Here is a 21464-nt window from a genome sequence, read left to right as displayed (position 1 = left end):
ACACTTCTCCACACCCACAGACCATAGGTGGTTAGTTTGACTTCACAGAGAATGCGCCTAGTGGGCTAGTCCTCGACTAGTTATCTAGACACTTCTCCACACCCAGAAACCATAAGTGGTTAGTTTGACTTAGCGAAGAATGCGCCTAGTGGGCTAGTCCTTGACTAGTTATCTAGACACTTCTTCATACCCACAGACCATAGGTGGTTAGTTTGACTTAGCGGAGAATGCGCCTAGTGGGCTAGTCCTTGACTAGTTATCTAGACACTTCACCACACCCATGGACCAAAGGTGGTTATGTTTAACCTTGCGGTTCAGAGGATACGCCTAGTGGGCTAGTCATTGACTAGTTATCTAGACACTTCTCCACCCCAATTGGAAAGGGTTGGATGTTTACCATCATGGAGAGTGCGCCCGGTGGGCTAGCTTTTGCCTAGTTATCCGAGCGCCTCAACGCGTCCTGTGATCGTAGGCTAATTATATCTTTCTTATAACATGAACTTTTTCTTGTAAGTTTCTTTAGTCTCTTTTCCTTTTGCACCCTATTTTGCATTATAGGCATGGCTTGCTTCAAGAGTTTCCAAGAAGGCTTCATGACTATTCTTAATGACCCTACTGATAACGCTGAGAATGGGACCACTTTGACTGTTCGTCCTGCTTTTCTTGGTGCATGGGCTCTACAGTATGAGTCTCTAGGTGACGTGCTTCACCCTCTACAGTGGGCTATCGAGACTAATTGCGAGGTTATTGGAAGCAAGTCTAATTCTCAGGCATTGCTCTTGCAGCCAGCTCATCATGATGAAGAGACAGATCAACCTACTCCGTTCTCCCTCCTTCGCCATAGGATCCAGACCGAAGAAGCAGTTTGGGGAAACACTTTTAAAGCGATCGTCGATCCTTCGTATTGCGAAGGGTATTGGGAGTGGCTTGAAGACATATTGAGTCATCATGAGCAAATGTTGAAGAAGGCGAAGATTTATGAGCCCATATATGCTTCTTTGTTTTCATACGATCGACTCGGAAGTGTCATGCGACATTTCTGTGAATTATGGAGTCCATCCACCAACACATTGCATACTGCTGTGGGAGAGATGTCCATTTCTCTTTGGGACTTGCGAGCACTTGGCGGGCTTTCAATTTCTGGTTTAATTTATGATGAGGCTGTTCCAAGTGTAGGTGAGTTAATCGGCGTCGACAAGGATAATACGTACTATCTCCCGGTGAACTGTCGCTACCTTTTCCTTGCCTACCATCGTCTTCTTACAGACTCAAAGAAAGGTGAAGTGAAGATTGATGCCTGGGTAAAGTTTTGGTTCAAAGGGAAGATTTCCTATTCCAAGTCATCGAAGAAGACTTCTCGAAACAAGACCCAGCGACCTGCCAATGTTAACAATCCTTCTGGTACCATTGGCGAAGCTCAAGTGCGAACACCTAAGCAGGAAGAGGTTCAAAGAGACACAAAAGGACGTTGCCCATCTGGCAGCTTTTCTTGCTTGTTGGTTATGCAAATTTGTTTTGCCTGTTGGGAGTTGCGAATTGATCAGACCTGGGGTTTTCAAAGTTGCTGCCATGATGGCTCGTGGTACAAGATTCTGCCTTGTCGTCCCTGTACTAGCGAGTATTTATAGAGGATTAAATGATATTTCTAAATCTTCTAATCCTGGGAAGTGTGATGCTGCTTTTCCTGTCCATTATGTTTATGCATGGCTAGGAGAGTATTTTGGCACCCATTTTAGCAGCGACGCCCAACCATCACTTCAAAAACCAAAGATGATTAGATATGGTGGCGAAAGAGTGGCTAAGCAGCTTGATGAGGCTGAAGCGCTTGACCTATTCCGAAAGTGTGATGGTTTGGTTATAGATCGCTTCGCACAACGAGAGGGCAAAAGCAAAGAATTGGTTGACGACGGTCAGCTTAGTGATTGGGAGATGGAGTACCTCATCAGCATTCGATCTGGATATCTGACATTGCGGAGTGGTTCCACTAAATTCATCGAACCATACAGCCCCCATAGATTCAGCCGACAGTTTGGCTTTACTCAGGATGTACCAGGGAAACTTAACGTTAACCTTCGTATTTGCAGCTTGAAGAATATTGTCAAGCATTTCGAGTCCCTTATTCGCGAAAAGTCTCAGAGCAAGTTGAGGTTGCCGAACCGTGGTGACCGTCGAGCCATTCCCATTACCAAGGCATATCTAGAATGGTGGTCTCATATTTACAGAGATTATTTTCGAAGCTCGGCCGAGCACTCTACGAAGGGTAAGCGTCCTGCCTCTCCCAAGCAACAAGTTGCTAAGGCCAAAAAACTTGCTACCGCTGAACCACGTACTAACCTTCGTACCACCCGAATGAATAGTGGAAACCACGACCTGGTTAGAAGTGTTGTTCCTCTGAACAAAACAACCGATGAAAGGAGCAGTTGTGAGGATCGTAATTGGCGCCACCTTAAGAAGAAATCTGGCTGTGGTATTGCTGAAAGGGCTGATGTTCCATTTAATGATATAGACAGGCTCTTTGAAGGTGTCCCAAGTAGCAGTCAACCAATTCAGGCCAATCAGGTTGAGGTAAGGAATTTTATTTTTTATTCCAACCAATATTTGCTTGTTATATCTCCAAACACCAACATTTTCCTCTTTTTTTTTTTTTTTTAGTTGTTGGAAGGTGATATTATACATAACTCTAAGGACGAAAACTTTATCCTCCTTGATGAGCAGTCAATGAGTGGAGAATCAGTTCGTGGCCCATCTTCCTTTGATTTGGCACTACGACAACGACAAAATCACGCATTTGGGGCAATCCGTCTTCCGCCTTCATCAAACCCTCCTAAGTTAGGTCCAGCTGCACCATCGACTGTTACTGCATTTGATATTGGAAGTACTATTGTTGATGCTCGTCGTGCTGCTTGTTTGATTCTGGATAACAGCATTAAGAGTATCTTACGCAAGACCCCTCTTGAGAAGCTAGCATACTTGAGGCCAAAGTTGCAAAAGATTTATGATGAGTTTTCGAAATTCCAAGTGGATTATTCTCCGCTCCAAATCCAGATAGAGAAGCACATACAGAATGCTGGCAACTATATTTTGATGAGATCCGGTTTTGCTAGTGGGATGACCTTAGAGGTGCAAGTGCAACGATTGGCAGATATAGATCAACGTCTTCTCAATGCTTTGGCTCTCGATGGCCAAAAAATGCAACGCGCTCAAGTACTCAGCTTTGAGTTAGATGGCGTTGGTTCGAAGAGAGTTAAACTGATGAAGGAGCTAGAGCTGTTAGATTTGCAGGCAAATAAGCTCAAGGAATCAATTGATGGGATTAATGTAGAGAGAGCTCAGGATCAGCATGCTATCTCAAATCTGCAAGCAGACCGAGCTACTTTAGAGGCAGCTGAGGTGATCGAGAAGAATGATATGGAAGTGGCTAATAATCTGGAGCAACTTCTGAAGTCCGAGCAAGACGAGATCCAGAATTTGGCATGGCTACCTTAATTCTTATTTTGCTTTCCTTTAGGCTTGTTTACTCTGCTGGATAAGTGTTTCATTTTCACCGCAAATCATGTCTTGCGTTTATGATGCTTAGTATAAGATGATCAATTATTATTTAAATAAAAGCTATTCTCATACTTTAAGCTGTTCATAGTTCACTCTTTTGCGGGCCAAGAGTAACAATTTTTTTTTTGTTTTTGGGACTGACTGTACTCGAGAAAAATTCTCAAGTTGCCTACGTACCCTTGGAAGGGATCAAGTCAAAACGTAGTTCAAAGGTAAGATAACAAAATTATTATTATTATTTTTTTGATTGACTGTACTCAAGAAAAATTCTCAAGTTGCCTACGTACTCTTGAAAGGGATCAAGTCAAAACGTAGTTCAAAAATGATGAATCCTTTTTTTTTTTTTTTTGGGCCGTACACAGTTTTAGCTCATGCGGGCCAGGAGCATCATGCAGTTTATGCTCGTGCGATTAGGAGTAGGAGGTCTCAGGGATAGTAGCGCTTCAAGAACTTTCCGTTGATTGGCCCAGTTTTGAAACCTTGTTCATTAGCTATCTTGTACGCTCCGCTGTTGTAGACTTCCACCACCACATATGGACCATCCCATTTTGACAAGAATTTGTTGCGGGTTCGACGATTAGTGATAATGGGTCTTCGCAGTGCAAGCACTAAGTCTCCAAATTTAAAGAAGCGAGGCCTAACCTTTTTGTCGAAAGCTTTAGAGATTCGAGCTTGGTAGCATTCCAATTGTTCCTGCGCTTCCAATCTCTTCTCGTCTAGTGCTTCTAACTCAGCGAGGCGGAGCTTTGCATTTTCTTCATCAGTCAAGCCTTCTTGGAGGGTTATCCTTAGTGATGGAATTTGTCGCTCTAGTGGAAGAACAGCTTCAACTCCGTACACAAGAGAGTATGGGGTCGCTTGAGTAGGGGTCCTATACGTTGTTCGGTATGCCCAAAGGGCTTCTTCAATCCTTTCATGCCAATCTCGCCTAGACTTTGCGACCACTTTCTTCAAGAGGTTGCTCAACGTTTTGTTAAATGCTTCTGCGAGCCCATTAGCCGGTGCATTATACATTGAGGAGGTTCTTTGCATGAAGTCAAACTTGTCGCAAAGCTTATCCATTAACTTATTGACGAAAGGTGTTCCATTGTCAGTAATGATGTGACGCGGCACTCCATACCGAAAGATGATATTTGACTTGATGAAATCAACAACGGTTTCCTTCTTGACTTCCTTAACAGGAATAGCTTCAGCCCATTTTGAGAAATAGTCCGTTGCAGCCAGAATGTACAAGTGGGCGGCAAAAGACTTGGTAAGTGGTCCAACTGCATCTAACCCCCATGCATCAAATGGCCACGAGGCAACTGTAGGGTGCAATGGTTCTGGTGGCTGATGGATAAAGTTTGCATGGAATTGGCAGGCTTGGCACCTTTTAGCATAATTCAAACAATCCTTTACCATAGTGGGCCAGTAGTATCCCATCCTTTTTACTCGAAAGTGAAGTTTTGGACCATATTGATGTGCCCCACAGATCCCAGAGTGGGATTCTTCCATTGCTTGTTGGGATTCTTCTTTCCCAAGACAGCGAAGAAAAACACCTTCGAATGAGCGACGAAATAAAGTATCTTTGAAAAAGATGAATCGAGGAGCTCGTCGTCTTATCTCTGCCCTATGTCGACGGTCATTTGGAAGCTTTCCATGTTGGAGGTAGTCAATCAGGGGTTGTCTCCAATCGTTGTCTTCAATGGGTAAGACTGTGATTGCATTTGCTTCTTCGAGGCGGCAGTCCAACAACTGTGGTAATATCCATTGTTCGCACACATGGACATTGACATTCTCACCTTTTTGCACTGCCAAAGTTGTTGCTAGGTTAGCTAGTGCATCTGCCATGCGATTCTCCTCTCGCGGCACATGCTCAAGTGTCACTCCTTCAAGATTTTTCAACAAGTGACTTGCATATTGAAAATATGGGACTAAGTCATCTTTCTTCACTTCATAGTCTCCGCATAGTTGGTTAATTATTAGCTTGGAGTCTCCGAAGATCTCGAGGTCTACAATCTTCATTTCATTAGCTATTTGGAGACCAAGAATCAAGGCTTGATACTCAGCGACATTGTTTGAACATTTTTCGCTAAGTATGAACGCGTAAGGTAGGACTTGCTTTTGTGGAGAGACAAAGATGACACCAGCTCCAGCCCCTTCCAATCTAGCAGCCCCGTCAAAGAACATCGTCCAGGGCTGAAGAACCTCGATAAATAGTACATCTTCATCAGGGAACTCTTCGGATATTTCCCAATCGGCTGGGATAGGATGATCCGCCAAGAAATTTGCTAATGCTTGCCCTTTAAGTGCTTTCTGTGGGACGTATATGATCTCAAATTCATTAAAGAGGAGAGACCACCTTGCTAAGTGTCCTGAGAGGATAGGTTTGGACATGACGTATTTGACCGGGTCCGCTTTGGCCACGAGATGAATTGTGTGTGCTTGAAAATAATGCCTTAACTTTTGCGAGGAGAAGACGAGTGCCAAGCACATCTTTTCAACAGGTGAATACTTGAGCTCGTTTTCAGTCAATCTTTGACTCAGGTAGTAAAGTGCTCGTTCTTTGTTCTCTTCATCATTTTGCACAAGCATTGCCCCCAGTGACTCCTCTTGGGCAGCTATGTAAAGTATTAGTGGTTTTCCAGAAATAGGAGCCCCTAAAACTGGAGCATTGAGCAAGTACGTTTTAATACTTTCAAAGGCATTTTGACAAGCGTGATCCCAAATGAAAGGTGCTTCTTTTTTCATCAGACGACTAAAAGGCTGGCAACGTCCCGCTAAGTTTGAAATGAATCGACGGATGTACGCCAAATGGCCTTGCAAGCTTCGGAGTTCCTTTATGTTTTTCGGCGTTGGCATCTTTTGTATAGCATCAATTTTGGATTGATCAACCTCAATGCCTCGATGTCGGACAATGAAACCAAGAAATTTTCCAGATGTAACTCCAAAGGCACATTTGAGTGGATTCATTTTCAAGTCGTACTTCCTCAGTCGATTGAAAACTGCTCGAAGGTCTTGCAGGTGATCCTTTATTTGTTTGGTCTTGACAACCAAGTCGTCCACATAACACTCCACGATCTTATGGAGCATATCATCAAAAATCTTTTGCATGGCGCGTTGATAAGTGGCTCCAGCATTCTTGAGGCCGAAAGGCATTACTTTGTAACAAAATATTCCTTTCGTGGTGCGAAAGGCTGTTGCTTCTTCATCTTCAGGTGCCATCCTTATTTGGTTGTATCCGGAACATCCATCCATAAAAGACAATGCCTCGTGGCCGGTAGTTGCGTTTATCATCAACTCCATGATGGGAAGAGGAAAGTCGTCTTTGGGGCATGCATCATTCAAATTTCGAAAGTCGACACATATCCGAATCTTTCCATTTTTCTTCACTACTGGGACCATGCTTGAAATCCACCGTGGGTACTTTACTTCACGTATGAACCCAGCTTCGATTAGTTTGTTAACCTCTTCTTCAATAACAGGGATCCGCTCAGGTCGGATATACCGACAAGATTGCTTTACAGGACGGGCACCGTGTCTAATCCCTAAGTGGTGAACAGCTACTCTAGGGCTTAGTCCTGGCATTTCTTTATAAGTCCAAGCAAAGACGTCTCTATACTCGAACAACAGGTCGAAGTATGCTTTTTCCTCTTCTGGGCTTAGAAGTGCACTCACAAAGATTGGTCGAGGCTCGTCGGAAGTTCCAAGGTTGAGTTCTTTGAGGTCGTCAACTGTTGGTTGTCCTCCATCTTCTAGTTCGGGAGGAGCTTCTGGAAAATCGTCATCTTCAGAATCCGATTTTGAGTGTTCCTCAACCGTCACGTGGTAGGATGTAGTGTACTCCATCTCCTCTTCTTTTTCAGCTCTTTCATGACCCTTAGGTTGCCCAGTTAGTACGATGGTGCGTCGTTTAACTTTGAGTGGACCTTCTGCATTGACTTCAAGTGATGTTATCCGCTTCATACGAGAAGGAATAGAGCTTCGAGTCGCCTCATCTTCCTTTGCAGAATCTAGCTCGATGCTTTTTCCCTTTCTCTCGAAATTGTCCTCTCTCGACAATGCGCTTTTATTCCCAAGTCGAGAAAAGATTAACTTTTTTGGCTGCAACGTTGCTCCCTCGCACTTCTCTTTTGTAACACCAAGTCTGTTGAAGACTGAGGTTTGAGATATGGGAGCTTTGATGCGATCGAAAACAGAGACTCGAGGAGCAACTTGTTCATTGTCGTCCTCTTTCACCTCTTCCACTGTGATATGCTGCGAATTTGCTTTCTTACCTTTTCCTTTGGCAGATATGCGGATGGGTTTCGGTGGTGTGAACCTAAGACCGGTCTTTGTTGGACTAACTCTATATCCTTGCTGCCTTAATTCTTCTTGTGCTTTACTAAGGCCGTGGACCTTCTCACCAGTGAGTTCAGGACTTAACTCTCCAAGTGGCGTAGGATTATTGAAGTCATAACCTGAGTTAGCCAAGAGCTTGTAAGCCTTTGGATCAAAACCGTCGGTTCTCTTTTCGGGAAGAGGGGAATGTTGAAGAGGACTTTGTGTAGACTTAACAAACCCTTTCAATGGAGGCTTGGTTGAGCTAGGCTGTCCCAAGGTCAGAAGAGGTGTTGTTAGGTCTCCCTTTAGCATTTGAAGATCTTCCTTGCACAAAGTTTGAGAGCATTTTGCTGGATTCCCTATAGTGGTGATGACCTCTTCAAACGGTGATTGTCCTTCCTTTCGTCGAGACTTTGGAATGTATCTAAAGCTCTTTTCTGCAGCTTGTGTTTCAGAAGATGAAGATCTTCCTCGTGAAGACTCAATTCTTAGTGGTTCTTCACAATTTCTTGCATTTTCTTGTGAATACGTTGTTGTGGCTTGCTTCTCTTTCTTTGAACTTCCTTGTCCCATGGAAGGAACTTCAGCTGGAATAACTTCAAGAATGGCGACGGACTCCATGTAAAACTTTGCATCTGCAAAGTGAGAATCAGCTTCAGTGAATGGCTTGTCATCTGCTACTACAGTCTTTATCCCGTCTTGATAGAACTTAAAGCATTGATGGAGTGTGGATGCAACCACTCCATTTCCATGAACCCATGGTCTCCCCAGTAGTAGATTGTAAGAGGTTTTTGCATCGATGACATGAAATAGTGTACTTGCTACAAGCTCATTGATGGTGAGGCTCAAACGAATCATTCCGATTGCGCGCTGCCCTCCTTGGTTGAAGCCTTGAATGACCAAACGACTACGGGCCAACTCATCGATTGGGATTCCGAGTTTCTTCATGATGAACTTTGGCATGATATTTACTGCGGAGCCTCCATCAATAAGAATACGACCCACCTTTTGTTCTTTGATGTACCCCGACACAAACAATGGTCGATTGTGCGGTTTTGAACCTAATTGCAAGTCTTCATCGGTAAATGTGATCGTCGCACAACAAGAAGCACAAGTAGTGGAGTTCTCCGTGGTACCAATTTTATTGATTATAGACTCGTACTCCATGGGGTCTTCTAAAACTTGAATGAGTGCGAGCCTGGCTGATTGGGAGAGTTGCGATGCTTCGCGAAGACTAAACAGTGGAGGTGCTTCGTTCAAAGTTGTAAAGAGGCCAGCCTCTTTTTTGTTCATTGTTGCTTTTAGGTCGTGGACTTGTTCGACATCGCCATCAATTTCTTCACTTGTTGAAACCATGTAGACATCTTCGACTTCGTCTTCCTTGAAATAACCCTTTGGAAAGAAATCTTGTAAAGTGATTGGGGCAAGAGGATTTTGTTTTATAGGTTCGCGAACTTCTAACACCTCTTTCTTGGCTTTCATCTTCCTTCCTCCCTTTTTCTTTGAATATTGGTGATGATTCTTCTTTTCTTGGCTTTTTGTAGGACAGACTGATTTAGCTTTGGGCTTGTTTTTGCATGACTTCTTTCGTGTCACGACAATCCATCCTTCATCAATTTCTGCACTCGGATTTTTGTCTATGCAAGAAAAAGTTGATATTTCTTGGCTTAGGACTTGAACTATCACAGGTTCTAGTGAGCCAAATTGGAGAGTTCTCGCAATTGCCCCTTTTGTCGATATTGTTATGTGCTCTCCCTTTGCTTCAGAACCAGAAGTTGGAGAATCTTGCGACCCCACAACAATGGTGGTGGTATGGTTGGATTCCGCAGCTTCGTCAAGGTCTAGAAGGATTTTATTCTTGCTTGCTAGATCAATAAGCAGTTCCTTCAACACGAAGCACTTTTCAGTAGGGTGGCTTACAATCCGATGATATTGACAATACTTTAGGTCATTCACACGACCTATTTCCTCGGGACGTTTGCACTCAGGTAGTTGAATGACTTTCTTTTCAAGTAAGTCTTCTAGCATGCCAGGCACATCAGAGTCGGGGAACGGGTACTTCTTTTCTTGTAATTCCTTTAGAGTCAGACGTTTGTCTTTCTCTACAGGGCGATATTCTTTTTTGACCTCCTTTTTATTATCCCTTGCTGTGATCTTTACTGGGGTCGTATTTACCACCATCGCATCTTTGGTTGTGTTCTTGGAGGACTTGTCTCCTCTCTTCACATCCTTCTTGTCATTTGGATTTCCCAAAATAGGAGGATTGTTTCCTCCGTGAGTTGCTATGTTGATTTCCATATCGTGTGCACGTGTAGCCAACTCTTCAAAAGTCCGCGGCTTTACCCCTTGAAGAATGTAAAGGAGACCCCAATGCATACCCTTCATGCACATCTCAATGACCGAGAGTTCGGAGAGTCGGTCTCTACAGTCCAGGTTTACAGCACGCCAACGGTTGATGTAGTCAACCACAGGTTCATCCTTCCACTGCTTTGTGTTGGTTAGCTCTGTCATACTTACAATGCGACGGGTGCTATAGAAACAATTCAAGAACTCTCGCTCCATCTGTTCCCAACTATCAATCGATTCTGGCTCTAAGTCTGTGTACCATTCAAAAGCATTTCCCTTAAGCGAACGAACGAATTGTTTGACAAGTAGATCTCCCTCCGTCCAAGCGTTGTTGCATGTTTCGACGAAGTGGGCAACGTGTTGCTTTGGGTTTCCTTTCCCGTCAAATTGTTGAAACTTAGGCGGCTGATAACCAATAGGCATCCTAAAGCAGTCAATGCGCTTTGTGTAAGGTTTTGAATACGTAAACGCACTTTGTGGAGGCCCTCTGTACTGTGCTCTGATCGTGCTTGCTATCATGTCTTGGAGTTGTTGGACAGACAACGAAGCAACAGAAGTTGGTTGAGCACTTTCAATTGCCCTTATGCGATTGACCTTACGACCATCTCCTTGATTTGATGACAAAATATGATTACCATCGTCCGTTTGCTTGAGTTTCCCAGTTTGGTCACCCATCATGAGCTTTCCAGATTGGTCAGCAATTATGACTCCTTTTGGTGTGAAACCTGGTGGATGTGAAACATCGTGGCTAGTTCCTCCAATGTTCTGAGTCTCTAACTTGTTCATAAGCGATGCAATCTGGAGGTCTTTATCTTCCACGGTCTTGGTTAGCTTTTCAATGGCGCGCGCCATAGTAGTTAGTTGCTCCTCCACCATTGCAGCATCAATGGTCATTGCCTGCATAGCCATGGAGTAAGATGCGTCTGAACGAATTTGCGACTCTGAGCGCTTCGGAGAAGAAGGAGAGGATCCTGAATGCGAACCCGTGCTAGAATCTGCATCAGAAACTGAATGAGTTGGGAGAGGTGAGCTTGCAGACATAGAACTTCCAGAATTGGATGGAAGCTTTTCGGAGCGCTCTTCTTCCTTCTTTGCTGCAAGTGTGGCAACACCTTGGCGCTTGCTAGGTGGCACCTTTGCTGGGTTAACTTTTGGAATAGCTCCTTGATTTGCGACGATATCGGTCGCCTTAGCTTTGCTACGCGTCGCAGGGCCAGTAGAAGTGCTACTGCTATTCTTGGCAACGGCGGCATTCTTGTTAGTGTTTTTGTTGATCGGAGCGGTTTGAATCTTCTTAGAAGCCATTTGTGAAGAACTTGACTTTGGAGAAAGAGATGAGAGGTAGAGAGGTCCCACCGGGCGTGCCAAATTTGTAACACACAAATTCGAGTCCTGCAAGAAAGAAGACGAAAAAGATGCACAAAATAATACTTTTTATTAATTTTGAATTGAGAGGGTTACAATTCTCTAATGAATGCTCTTTAAATAAAGAAAAGAACAAAATCTTCTGATTCGATCTCCGGAATTGGTGGCGTTCCAACGGCTTGAATGCTTGTTGTTGAATCGCAGAAACAATAACTTTCTTTGAATCTTCAAGTTGAATGAACTGAAGAACAAAGTTTGAAGATGACTTAAACTTTGGAGTTTGATCTTTAAAATCTCCAAGAGTTTTGGTTTGTTGAATGATTTGATGTGGTGGACTTGCAAAGAAATCGACACGGTTTTTGGTGTTTGATGATTCTCTGCAGGATGTTGAAGAATGCTTGAGTTCTTGAAGAGTGCTTGAGAGCTCTGAAGAATGCCAAGCGAAAGGTGTTCTCTCTCTCATATGAGCCTCTATTTATAGGCTCAATAAGAGAAGAGCTAAGTATGGCAAGACCTTATAATAAGATCTTTGATTAGCTTGATTTAATTTGATTGGCTTGATTGATTGACTTGATTTGATTGGATCTTGATCCCATTTCATTTCCTATGTAAGAAGATTTTATTCTTCTTTTTAAGGAATGATTTTAATTTAAAAGAGAAATAATATATTTATTATTTGACTCTTTTCTTTTATGATTTATTTGAAGCGGGCCTGCACTTTTGGGCTTGTATATCTTAACCCATTTGACCAATCAAGCTAGCCCAACTCTTTAATCCGTTAGGCTAATTAAATTAGCCCAACTTACTTTGGTCTTCACTGTATCTCAAATGGATTGAGCTGTAGAAATTTGTTGGGTCCAATATTTATTCGAGTGCTTTGACCAATCTTGACTTTAATTAATTAAGACAATTTATCTCAATTGATCGGACGGCGATTAAGTCATGCCGAAATTTTAGTGTCTACAGCGTTCTTACCCAGCTATTATGGTCACATGATTTTTGTTGATTTTTGTGTGATTGGATCCCATGGTAATTTTTTCGTGATTATTGTTATTTATTGGGTACCACGATTATTTTTCGTGGTTGTAATAATTAACGTAGCATGTGTTATTTGTTGGGTGCCACGATTATTTTTCGTGGTTGTGATAATTAATGTAGCATGTGAATTTCAATTGAGGCATAAGATCGATATTTGTATGTTTCTTTGATTGTAATAGCATTCAACGGTTATTTGGAGATCGAAGATGGTAGATACAAAAGATATAAGTTGTTTGGCTCGCAACAGATTTTTTCCAGATTCGTAGGACCTGATATCAAGGCTATTTCGACCCAGTAAGCGTTGAAATTAGAAAATATGTTCTTCACGAAAGTTGTAGATAATTGAATTTTGAATCTAACCCAATTTGAATCACTTAAATTGGAGGTTGGATGAGGAAGATATAGCCAAAATACTGAAGGTTGTGCAGTTTACGTGGGAATATGTCAAATCCGAATTTTTTTGCCTAAGCACGATTGGATTTTGGTTTCCTTGATAGATTCAAAGTATCTAAGTCTTCTACACAAGTATAGCTGAAGGATTTCAAGTTTGTAAAGATTGCTTAAAGATTTCAAGTTTGGAAGGATTCCTTGTTGCTCAAGGATTGCACCTTTGACCATAATAGCTAGATTATTTTATCTTGTGTTTCCTTATTATTTGTATTTTCATATTGTTTGCATATGTGATAGTTTACCATATTGAGACAACATGGTAATATTTGGCTTTTGACCTAGATCACATTTTTTGCAAACTCGAAAATTTGATAACCCTCACAAATTTTTAAATAATTAAGTGGGAGAGGAAATTTATTTTGAATAAATCTCATGGTCTCCATTGCTAGTTCGTAGGTGATATAATTAATTTTGTGTGTTGGTTTCAGAACCTTCCTCCCTATCGAACAAAATTAATTGTGGCATCATCGGTACAAACTTCTTAAAGGGATAGCTCTAAGATAATTGTTGTGTGGATCACTTCACCATCTGAGGAGGTTCATAACAGAACAATGGGTTATGGGGCTAGGTAATGGTATACACTTAGCTATAAATAATAGTATCCTCACCATCTGAGTCACTATTATTATTTATAGGACCGAAGCTATATTGGCTATTTAATTTTGCTTGGCACGGTATAGTGTCTACTGGATAGTAAAATTAAAAGGTTGTGCCTATCTACACGAATGATAAAGAGTATACGACCTTTCCATCGAGGCATGCTCTTCACGGAGTGTAGGGTTGTCAATGATTTTCTTTTAACATATGGTAGAGGGAACCAATATTAAAATGAAATTCAAAATTTTTATTGCCATTTATAATTGATTGTTATGTTATGTGATTCTCAGATTCAAAAATGGGCTCTTTCAATCTACTTGTCATTATTCTCAAAGTAAATAAACTTACTGGATCGAATTATATTGATTGGAAAAGAAATTTGGATGTTGTGTTAACTGCTGAGGTGCACAAATTTGTGTTGTCTGAGGTATGCCCTCCTAGACCTAATGAGAATGCCATAGAACATGAAGCAAAATTTTATAAAAATTGGTGAGTATCACTCATGTTGAAGGGACCCCAATTAGGGATCATGTTCTGAAGATGATAGCTCTTCCTAATGAACTAGAGATTTTTTGAGTTGAAATTAATGGAGAAACCAAGATCGATTTCGTTCTTAACTCACTGCAGTCTGAGAGTTTTAAGTAGTTTCACCTGAACTATTTTATGAACAACATGTATTAAATTTTGGAGAAACTTCTTAAGGATCTCCATGCAGTTGAGGGTCTAGTGAGTGTGAAAAAATCATCTGTATTACTGGCAGAGAAGGCTTCTACTTCTAAGCTGAAAGGCAAGAAGAAGCAGAACAAGTCTCATAAAAAAAGTTGTGGAGGCAGTCCATGCGCCTCAAGGTGGAGTGAAAAAAAAAAACCTAAGGGTAAGTGTTTTCACTGCAAGCATCAAGAACACTGGAAGAAGAAATGTCTATTCTATCTCAATAAAGTGAATAATCAAGATAGATCTTTTCGCTAATCGTTGAATCATGTTTAGTGGTGTTATCTACCAGTACCTAGTGTGTAGATACATGAGCCACTAATCATGTTTGTAATTTGTTGCATGGATTCCAGAAAACCAAAAGTCTAGGTGATGGAGAGATTTATCTACACATGGGTAATGCTACGAGAGTAGCAGCAGTTGTAGTAGGAAATGTTGTTATTTTAAATTTTAGTAATAATAGGAGTTTAATTTTGAGATATTGTCTTTATGTTCTCTTACGTAGAAGAAACTTGGTTTCAGTTTCTAAGTTGATTAAAGATGGATATTTGGTTTATTTTAGTAACTTTGTGTGGTTATTAAGTTAAATAAACATTTTATCTATTCTGGTTCATTGATGGATAATCTCTACTTTATTAATTCTATATTTCCTACAGTGCAACTGCATGAATTGAATAACACTAATAATATGTCATGTAAGAGAAATGAGCCTTCAAAATTGAACCAAATGTATCTTTGGCACTTACGCCTTAGTCATATTAATCTGAATAAGATTTCTAGACTAGTCAGGAATGGACCTTTAGGTTCATTGGAAGTTGAGGAACTTCTAGTCTGTAAATTCTGTTTAGAAGGTAAGATGATCAGCAAAATGTTATAGAGTCAAAGAGCCATTCATTCTTTTGTGTGGACCTATGAATGTCCAAGCAAGAGGTGGTTTTGAATATTTCATCATTTTGATTGATAATTACTCAATGTTTGGATACATTTATTTGATACATCGTAAGTCCGAATGCTTTGAGAAATTCAAGGAGTATAGGGCGTAAACAGAAAAGCGTCTGAGTAAATGTCTTAAGATACTGCGATCTGATCGTGGTGGCAAATACCTCTCGGGAGAATTTAGGGAGTACTTGTTAGCTGAAGGGATTACATCCCTGTTATCAGCACCAGGTATCCACGTCAAAATGGTTTAGTAGAAAGAAGGAATATGACCCTTATAGATATGGTGAGATCAATGATGAGTTATTCAGATTTACCAATTTTCATTTTGGAGGCATGCACTAGAAACAGTAACGTATATTCTTAACTTGGTATCATCTAAGTCAGTACCATCTGCACCCACAGAACTATGGACTGGGCGCAAACCTAGTCTGTAGCATGTTTGGGTTTGGGGTAGTCCAACACATGTGCTGAATGGGAACGCAGATAAATTGGAATCGAGGATAGAAGTTTGCTTGTTTGCGGGGTACCCTAGAGGAACGAAAGGTGGACTGTTTTATAGTCCTACGGATAAGAAGGTCATTGTTAGCCCTAATGCGCTCGGTTCTTAGAAGAGACTATGTAATAGAACACAAGCTTAGAAGCAAGATTGTTCTAAAGAAATTGAGAAGAGAGGGACCGATAAAGACTTCTTCAACACCAATGGTACAGGACATTACACTGCAAGAAAGAGTTGTTGACACATCGGTACCTCATCGTAGTAGGAGGGTTGTTGTCCCACCCAATCGGTATACGTTCTTGTGAGAATCTTATGATACAATCCCTGAAGAACAACATGGTAAACCTTGCAACTACATTAAGGAACTAGAAGATAAAGATGCGGAATTTTGACAAAAGGCTATGAAATTAGAGATGGAGTCTATGTACTCTAATCAGGTCTGGGATCTTGTAGAACCACCCGAAGGGATTAAACCCATTGGGAATGTATCTAGATAATGGAACTGGACTGATTCATAGCAAAGGGTCAAGAGCACATGTTATGTAAGCTTAAGAAGTCTATTCATGGACTCAAGCAAGCATCTGGATCTTGGAACATCCGTTTTGATCAAGCAATCAAGTTTTTTTTTTATTTTGATCAATGTCTGGATGAGTCATGTGTGTACAAGAAGCGCAATGAAAAAGTGGTGGTGTTCATGGTACTATATATAGATGATATTCTGCTAATCAAAAATGATGTGGGAATGTTGTCTTCGGTAAATGTGTGACTATCTAGCTAGTTCGATATGAAGGACTTGGGAGAAGCCGGTCACATCCTTGAGATTAAGCTTACGTGAGATCGCAAGTATAGGATGTTGGGCTTATCATAAGCTACTTATATCGATGAGATCCTTACTCGTTTTACCATGCAGGATTTCAAGAAAGGGTTCCTCCCTTTTTAGACATGGAATCAACCTATCCAAGGATCAGTGTCGTAAGACACCTGAGGAGATGGGGAAGATGAAGGCAGTTCCTTATGCCTTGGCAGTAGGAAACCTCATGTATGCTATGATGTGTACTAGACCTAATATTTGCTTTGTCGTTAACATAGTTAGTAGATTTCAGTCTAATCTAAGGCAAGAGCATTGGACTGTAGTGAAACATATACTCAAGTATCTAAAAAGAACTAGAGATCATATGTTGGTGTTCCAGTCAGATAGTCTGGTACCTCATGGGTACACAAACTCAGACTTTATGTCAGATAGGGATTCCAGAAAGTCTACCTTGGGATATGTGTTTACCTTAAGAGGGGGAGCCATAAGTTGAAGGAGTATCAAGCAATCATGCATTGATTGATTCCACCATGGAGGCCGAGTATGTGGTAGCTTTTTAAGCAGCCAAAGTGGCCGTTTGCTTAGAAACTTCTTGATGGATCTAAAAGTGATTCCTCTAGTGTAATTAGCTATTACATCTATTGTGATAATAGAGATGGAATTACTAACTTTAAGGAGCCATTGACTCATAAGAAGGAAAACACGTCGAGTGTAAGTATTACCAGATTCGATAGATCTTTCAGTGAGGTGATGTAGCTGTGTCCAAGATCGCATCAGTAAACAACCTAGTAGTTCTTTTTACATATAGCTTACAGGCTAAGACTTTTAATAGTCACGTAGAGGGAATGTGAGTGAGATGCGTGACAACATGACTTTGAGTCTGGTGGGAATTTGTTAGAAGGTTATATAAAAATTATGATTTTATATGATGGATTAATATTGTTATGTATTAATCAGTTTTATCCATTTTTGATGAGAATCTTTTATGGGCAATATTTACATAATATTATTATACTAGTGAATGCCCGTGCCTGAAGGCACGGCTCGAACGATCAGTACAAACAAATAAATAATGGACTCGCGTGCAATATATGAACCCCTACCCAACGAAACTAACTATGCAGAAAACAATAATTCAAGCATATTCAATGACTTGTTCAATTTGAAGCAGCAAATAAAGACGGTCATGGATCATGCTAAAGCCAATTCTAAACCTTATCATCTAGCATGGCAATAAAAAGGTAAAAACCATATCCTCAAGCGTGGCAACTCCACAGGCCACTGGAATAACACCCCGTCTTGCTTCCATAGATGCCAGTTGTCCTCGTTCTCATTTGCATCCCTAAATAAAATATTGTTCCAAAAAATGATAAGAGATGATCCATTTAGTTTATAACCCAACTCAAAAATCCAGCTACGTAAGAATGAAATTCAAAACCAATACAATAATTCCTCATGAAAATTAAAGAGAGCATCCAAAAAAAAAAGAATTAGACCTGTCATTCCAGTAACTTGCATATAGAAAATAATAAAAAAATATCTTCCAAAGTATGTCCATACAGCATTACACAGAAGATAGAAAATACATTAGGCATAGTATATCAACCAAATGACCATGGAGAAATCTATACAAAATATTAAACACAATTAAAACTTTGTGGTAATACCCAAACTTGGAAATGCATATTTCCTGATAAATTTGCATTACCAAGTATGTGTGCTATGTGAATGTCCAACGATATATGTTGAACACTAATCTCATACCCCTGAACGGAGTGTCGGACTTTGCATTACCAAGTATGTGTGCTATGTGAATGTCCAACGATATATGTTTAACACTGATTTCATACCCCTAAACGGAGTGTCGAACATAGGTACTTGGATATCATACGGATACATCCAACATTGCAATCAGCAAATCAACACTTAACACCAACATCAAATCTAAATGGAAATGTTTGTTAAAACCAACGGCTTGAATACTACTATTCACACTTCAAAAACTATAACATAATTCCCCTATCTAAACAAAAATCAAATACGTAACGTTCATCTAACCATTCTAGACTAACAAAGAAAGTCAAGTTGGAGACATTGAGATGGAGTGATGGACAACACCGTAGCTTTAAAATATTTCCATTGAGTCTCCTATGGACCTTTAAAATATTTCCATTGAGTCTCCTATGGTCTTCCCAATCAAATGTAATGGGATTGCATGATGTACAAATCATAAGGATGTGATATTATACAAAATGATCAAATGTCTTTGTTACTAACCCGTCCCAGTATTAGTCTCACCTCATCAATCTTGGCCCTAGAACACCTTTTTTCTCTTACTACCCCGTCCCAGTATTAGTCTCGTTCTAATTCCCATTAACCCCGTCCCGGTATTAATCTTGACCCTATAACTTCTCATTGAACTTTTATATATATGTGGTATGAAAATCCCCTTTCAATTTTGCAAGCACCTCTCCCGTCAAATATCTTATCTTAACTACATAAAAGAAAATAGGCCAAAAGAAAATGCGATATTGAAAAGTTAGTTCACTCTAATTTCCTTATGATCTCAGCAAGTAAATCATAGTAATCAGACAAACAGCCACCAATAACCCTCGAGAACAGAAAGCACGACATCGATTAATTCCTTCTATTTCCTTGTAATTTCAGCAAGCAAGCATATATACCAATCAAACAAATATCAAAACCTAACCATTAAGCACAGGGAATATTGGAGCAGAAATTGCTTAGCACCAGAGGATTCCACGAAGAGATCTAGATTAACTCTACAATTGGTGCCAACATGGACCATTGGTAAGAAAGTGCACCTCAAGAAAACTGACGGAACCCACCTGAAGATGACTCAGATGAGTTTCCAGCTGATAAAACATCATTAGCACAAAAAAAGGTGAATCTAGTGTTGTTATTTCCATTCCAGTTAGATATTAACCACTCACTAATCAAAATTAAAGACAAATATTGTGATTAACTACAACCAAGTTGTGTAAAAAGGGAGCTAGGGTTTCAAGATATGGCCTTTTTTGTGAGGGATGAGACATCGCACAACAAAAGAAGGATGGAAACTTAATCTAATTTTGCCGGAATCTCAACGGTCAACCTTAATCTCTGGTTGAGGCCGAATCCTACCAGATGTCGCCGAAAACTCAAAAAAGGTAAATTATGTAAAAGAAATTAACAGTCAGAAGCCAAAAGAAAAAATAGGAAAGCAAGAACAAAAGGAAATATCTACAACAAACTTAGATGAGTCCATGAAAGAGAGATATCACAAAATTAACTCCTTTTTTATTGGTAACATTACCAAAAAAAAAAATAAATGCCATCGATCACCATCGCAGCTCCAAATTCCAATTATGCAACAGGCTACTTCTCTATAGTGCATTCATAATCTTATCTAACCAAAGGTTCTATAATAAACCAATTAGTAAAAACCGTGATACTAACAACTAAGCAAGTCAAATGAACCAGTCATTTGGCTAAATAAAGGGAACTTCTCTGTCTATAAGTATGGGTTGGGCTTTTACCTTCTGAAAAAGAAATAGATGCTTCAAGGAATTGAAAGTTGCAAATTGCCATTGTCCGTGGTGGTGCCGCATATCGCCATTTGGAGTCCTTAACAGCAATGTTGACTCAATGCTTGAGTGAGGAGTAGAGTCGAGCGAATATTTGCAACACTTATAAGAACAGTATCCTTTAACAAAAAACCAAAAGTTACAATGTGGCTAATAAATATTTGCAGTATGTGATATGCTCCTAATTCAATATCCAACAACAGAGCAATAATTAATAAATAGCCCTTCATGACTAGTTCTTTTCTTTGGATTTTGAAGAATAACAGGAAAATTATGTCTTCTTCATAACACCACCTGAAAGAAAATTGACCATTTTTTGGATGATTGGACTTGCATCACAATATCCAGTACTTTGGTATGAAAAAACAAAGCCGATAGGATTTAAAAAACCCAAAGAGTGCAGCCACATTAAGCACACTCGATTTTAGGTTGAAAAGGAACTCAATCACATTAGTTTTCACATTAGTGATCCAACCCCATGAAGCCCACGAATGAGAACCATGACTCAGAATAGACATCAACAAAAGTTATACGCTGGCTGCCATTGACCTATTGTTGTAATATTATTTTCGCCCTCAAATCACTCAACCAACTAAAACCAGACTAAATAAAATTCCAACAGTGATAGAAAATCCAATTGCTGCCCTCAAATCACTCAACCAACTAAAATCAAACTAAATACAATTCCAACAGTGATAGAAAATCCAATTGCCTAATCTAATAGAGTTAATGGACTTCAATAGAGCCACACCCACTGCCATACCACTCGTTCCCAATTTTGGTCCTAAACCGTACCAATTATGGTTTCCCTAACACCCAAAATCCCAACTCACAATACCAACAATTGAACAACACGGGGGAAGGGAGCATGAAAGAGGATATGTCTCAACCTTAACAATTGAGCAAAGGCCTTTTGATTAAGTACAGTATAGACTAATCTGTTATTGTTCGCCCCCTTTCTTTTCTTTCTCGATACCAACCCAAGCCGAAGTCAAATGAATTATTTCACTCTATTCCTCTTTAATAATATGGTTTCTGGGTTAGGGTTCGAAAACTCTTTGATATCTTGCAGTCTCTTCCTCTTATTATATGTCATTTACTTGCCCCTAAGCATCTAACCCTTCTGTTCCAAAACTACATGTCAAATAGCAAGTCCTAAGGTTGCCCTTCGTTTCCTTTGAAGACCCATTACTCTGCAGCCACTGTTCTTTCAAACAGGATAAAAGCCAAATCCGAAACAAAATCCAAATCCAAGATTAAAAAATAGCGGTTT

General features: G+C 40.3%; 1 long non-coding RNA gene across 1 annotated transcript; it reads right to left on the bottom strand.

The window, feature by feature from the left end:
• Window positions 1-19239: 19239 nt before the first annotated feature.
• Window positions 19240-21464, bottom strand: LOC131301292 (uncharacterized). Its single transcript, XR_009191238.1, has 2 exons — window positions 20144-21464; window positions 19240-19990 (listed from the first exon to the last, which is right to left on the bottom strand). It is a non-coding gene; the product is annotated as an uncharacterized LOC131301292 (long non-coding RNA).

Source organism: Rhododendron vialii, chromosome 9a (genome assembly GCF_030253575.1).
Source record: "Rhododendron vialii isolate Sample 1 chromosome 9a, ASM3025357v1".
In the NCBI taxonomy this organism is placed as follows: Eukaryota; Viridiplantae; Streptophyta; class Magnoliopsida; order Ericales; family Ericaceae; genus Rhododendron; species Rhododendron vialii.
Note: the sequence above shows the minus strand (reverse complement) of the source record. Positions and strands in the feature narration are given on the sequence as shown.